The following is a 5,274-nucleotide window of genomic DNA, read 5'->3' on the forward strand; positions in this document are numbered from 1 at the left end:
GAATTACAGGCATGCGCTACCATGCCCGGCTGATTTTTTGATTTATTGTAAAGATGAGGTCTCGCTGCCCAGGTGGGTCTCGAACCCATGGGCTCAGGCAATCCACTCACCTCAGCCTCCCAAAGGCGCGGGATTACAGGCTGAGCCACCGAGCCCGGCTGACCCTGTTTTTTTAATTCTTGTTTTTTTTGGAGTCTCACTCTGTTGTCCAGGCTGGACTGCAGTGGCATGATTGCAGCTCACTATAGTCTCAGCCTCCTGGGTTCAGGCGATCCTCCGTCTCAGCCTTCCAAGTAGCTGGTACTACAGGTATGTGCCACCATGCCCGGCTAATTTTTTTTTTTTTAATTGTAGAGATGAGGTCTATATTGCCTAGGCTGGCCTTGAACCCCTGGGCTCAAGCTATCCGCCTGCCTCAGCCTCCCAAAGTGCTGGGATTACAGGTATGAGTCATCATGCCTGGAATATTAGAGGCATTCAATGTTAAAGTTATGGGCTATCCCCTCAGGTCCCCTCCCACTGGGAACTTTTCTGTCCTCTCAATAAATCCTGCTTTTTAAAAAAAAAAAAAAAAAAAAAAGGTGGGCTCGGTGGCTCAGCCTGTAATCCTCCTAGCACTTTGGGAGGCTGAGTGGATTGCCTGAGCACATGGGTTCAAGATCAGCCCAGGCAACTTGGTGAGACCTCATCTCTACAATTAAAAAAAAAAAAAATAGCTGGGCTCAGTGGCTCAGCCTGTAATCCCGCACCTTTGGGAGGCTGAGGTGGGTGGATTGCCTGAGCCCGCAGGTTCGAGACCCGCCTGAACAGGCGAGACCTCATCTCTACGATAAATCAAAAAATTAGCCAGGCGTGGTAGCGCACACCTGTAGTTCCAGCTACTTGGAAGACTGAGGCAGGAGGATCCCCGGAGCCCAGTAGATTGACGCTGTGGCGGCTGTGAGAATGCCACTGTACTCCAGCCTGGGTAACAGAGTGAGACTCCAACTCAAAAAAAAAAAAAAAGTTGTACTGCCTCTGTGGTAGATGACACCAATGAGGGAATTGTCTGGTGTCTCACATTTTTTATATGCTGTGTCATCATCTATATGAGGCTTACGATGTATATGAGGGTCTCACTATCTATATTGGGGCTTACCTCATCTATAAGGGTCACCCTGTTTATATGGGGTTTATGAGGATCATACTGCCTGTATTGGAGTTCACACTGTTTTTTGAGTGTTGCACTGCCTTTTAGAACTTACTGTTCATATGGGTCACACTATATATGAGGGTTTAGATCATTGGGGACACTGTACCATCTGTAGAAGTTTGTACTGTTTGTAGGGTTAACCAGCTGAATGAAGACTCAGTTTCCTTCAGCAAATACATATTGCCAGCCTATTCTCTGACAGACACTGGTCTAAGCACTGGTGATAAGGCAGTGAAGAAAAAAGGCCAAGTCCTTGTCTTTGTGGAGATGATATTCAGCAGGACAAAGACACCCTTGATGGCAGTTTCCTCTGTTTCTGGGGTTCACATTGGGGTTCATACTTCTTAGGGGGTATGTCCATGAGGGTTTCTCTGTGTATATGGGGGTTACATTTATTGATATCATATTGAATATCTGGGAGTTCACTGTCCAAAGATGAACTTATTCATTCATTAGAGATTGTTAGACACTATGTCAGGCACTGGGGATTCTGCAGGCACCAACAGGCAAAACAACCTCTGCCCTCTTAGAGCTGACATTATAGAGGAGGGATTTAGGCAATAAACAAATACATGGCCAGGCACGGTGGCTCAAGTCTGTAATCCCAACACTTTGGGAGGCCGAGGAGAGATGATAGCCTGAGCTCAGGGGTTCAAGATCAGCTTGGGCAACGTGGCGAGACCTCGTCTCTACAATAAATAAAATAAGCTGGGTGTGGTAGTGTGCGCCTGTAGTTTCAGCTGCTTGGAAGGCTGAGAGGGAAGGATCCCCTGAGCCCAGCAGATTGAGGCTGCGGTGGTTGTGAGTGTGCCACTGGACTCCAGCCTGGGTGACAGAGTGAAACTCCACCTCAAAAAACAAACAAAAAACAAATACATTATGGAAATATATGTCAGATGAGGATAAGTACTATGGAGAAAAATAGTGCACAGAAGGGAACATAGGGCCCTAGAAAGGGGGCTTTAATTATTTTTTTTAAGTCATAGTCTCACTCTGTCGCCCGGGGTGGAGTGCAGTGGCATGACCATGGCCATCGCAGCCTCAATCTGCTGGGCTCAGGCGATCCTTCTACCTCAGCCTTCCAAGTAGCTGGAACCACAGGCATACAACACCATGCCCGGCTAATTCTTTGATTTATTGTAGAGAGGAGGTCACACCAAGTTGCCCAGGCTGGTTTCAAACCCCTGGACTCAAGCAATTTTCCTACCTTGCCCTCCCAAAAAGTTGGGATTACAGACATGGGCCACTGCACCCAGTCTACCCTACAATTTATTTATTTTTATTTATTTATTTTTGCTTTATTATTTATTTATTTATTTTTTGAGTTGGAGTCTCACTCTGTCACCCAGACTGGAGTGCAGTGGCCGCTCCCGGTCACTGCAGCCTCGACCTGCTGGGCTCCCGCGATCCTTCCGCCTCAGCCTTCCGCCCAGCTGATTTTTTTATTTATTGTAGAGATGCAGTCTTGCCAAGTTGCCCAGGTGGGTTTCGAACCCGCAGGCTCAGGCAATTCACTCACCTCAGCCTCCCAAAGCATGGGATTACAGGCTGAGCCACCGAGCCCGGCTACGATTTAAAATAGAGTGACCAAGCCAGGCACAATGGCTTAACCTATAATCCCAGCACTTTGGGAGACAGGCGAGACAATTGTCTGAGTCCAGGATCAGCCTGGGCAACTTGGCGAGATCTTTTTTTTTTTTTTTTTTTTTTTGAGTTGGAAACTCACTCTGTCGCCCAGACTGGAGTGCAGTGGCCGCTCCCGGCCACCGCAACCTTGACCTGCTGGGCTCCGGCGATCCTTCCACCTCAGCCTTCCGAGTAGCTGGAGCTACAGGTGTGCACTACCACGCCCGGCTAATTTTTTGATTTATTGTAGAGATGAGATCTCGCCTGCCCAGGCAGATCTCAAACCCTCGGGCTCAGGCAATCCACTCACCTCAGCCTCCTGGCGAGATCTTGTCTCTACAATAAATAAATAAAAATTAACCGGGCATGGGTGTTCCTACCTGTGGTTCCAGCTACTCGGAAGGCTGAGGCAGAAGGATCACCTGAGCTCAGCAGGTAGAGGCTACGGTGGCCGTGAATGTGCCACTGCATTCCAGCCTGGGTGACAGAGTAAGACTCCTACTCAAAATAAAAAAGTAAATAATAAATAAAATAAAATAAAATAGTGGTCAGATAGGGCCTTATTGGGAAGGTTGTTTTTGAGTAAAAAAATCTAAAAGGAATGACGGACAGAACTATGCAGCTGTCTTAGGGAAAAGCCTTCCTGTCAGATGGAACAGCGTGGGCAAAATCCCTGGGGCAGAAATATGCCTGGCATGTCCAAGAGATAGCAAAGAGACTGAGAATAGCTGGAGTGGAAGTGAAGGGGAAAAGTGGGAGGTGAGGTCAGGAAAGGGCCTTTTGGCCCTCACAAGTAGTTGACTTTTATTCCCAGTGAGCAGAGGGCCAATGAAGGGTTCGGGAGCAGCAAATGGATGTGATCTGATTTACTAGGAAGCCTTCTTGTTGGGCACAGTGGTTCACGCCTGTAATCCTAGCACTTTGGGAGGTGGAAGCGAAAGGACTGCCTGAGCCCAGGGGTTTGAGACCAGCCTGGGCAATTTGGCAAGACTTCGTCTCTACAATAAATCAAATAATTATTCTGCCTCAGCCTCTCAAGTAGCTGGGACTATAGGCGTGGTGTTGTGCGCCTGTAGTCCCAGCTCCTTGAGAGGCTGAGGCAGAAGGATCATCCCCTGGGCCTACAGGTCGAGGCTGTGATGGCCACGAGCATGCTATTACACTCCAGCCTGGGCAACAGAGGGAGATTCCAACTCAAAAAATAAAAATGGAAGAAAAAAATGCCCTGTGACTGTGGGAGGAGCATGGACCGTATTGGCCAGTGGCGGCAGGGAGACTCTAGACCAGGTGGTGTTAGCCAAAGGTAAAACTGGTGGGTGTTCCCTTCAGATCGGATGTTGAATGAGAGAAAGGGAACAGGGATGACTCCCAAGGTATTCAGCTTGAGCAACTAGCAAAAATGGAGTTGTAGTTTCTTGGATGGAAAAGACTGTGAGACAGCAGTTTGGGGGAGCTCAAGAAGACTTTTTTTTTGAGTCAGAGTCTCACTCTGTTGCCCAGGCTGAAGTGCAGTGGCATGCTGCTCATAGCCACCGCAGCCTAGACCTGCTAGGCTCAGGCGATCCTTCTACCTCAGCCGTTCAAGTAACTGGAACTACAGGCATGCACCACCACATCCGGCTAACTTTTTGATTTATTGTAGAGACGAGGTCTCACCAAGTTGCCCAGGCTGGTCACGAACCCCTGAGCTCAGGCAATCCTCTTGCCTCAGTCTACCAAAGTGCTGGGATTACAGGCTTGAACCACTGTGCCTGGCCTGACATTTTTTTTTTTTTTTTTTGAGTCAGGGTCTCTGTCACCCAGGCTGGAGTGCAGTGGCATGATAACAACTCACCACAGACTCCACCTCCTGGACTCAGGCAATCCCTCCACCTCAGCCTCCCAAAGAACTGGAAGTACAGGCACACACCACCATGCCCAGCTTATTTTTTTGACTTTTTTTGTAGAGATGAGGTCTCACTATGTTGCCCAAGTTGGAGAAGATGTTGATGATGATGATTTTTTTTGAGTTGGAGTCTCATTCTGTTGCCCAGACTGGAGTGAAGTGGCCACTCCCGGCCACCGCAGCCTTGACCTACTCTGGCGGTCCTTCCACCTCAGCCTTCCAAGTCGCTGGAACTATAGGCGCGCGCTACCACACCCGTCTAATTTTTTGATTTATTGTAGAGATGAGGTCTCACCAAGTTGCTCGGGTGGGTCTCGAACCTGCGAACTCAGGCAATCCACTCACCTCAGCCTCCCAAAGGTGCGGAATTACAGGCTGAGCCACCGAGCCCGACTGATGATGATTTTTTGAGTCAGAGTCTCACTCCGTTGCCCAGGCAGGAGTGCAGTGGCACATTCATGGCCACCCCAGTGTCTACCTGCTGGGCTCAGGCGATCTTTCAGCCTCAACCTTTCAAGAAGCCAGAATGACAGGCGTGCCCTACCACGCCTCGCTAATTTTTTTTTTTTTT

This window comes from Carlito syrichta, unplaced genomic scaffold, assembly GCF_000164805.1.
Source record: "Carlito syrichta isolate Samal-C Ts95f unplaced genomic scaffold, Tarsius_syrichta-2.0.1 Scaffold123301, whole genome shotgun sequence".
NCBI classification, from domain to species: Eukaryota; Metazoa; Chordata; class Mammalia; order Primates; family Tarsiidae; genus Carlito; species Carlito syrichta.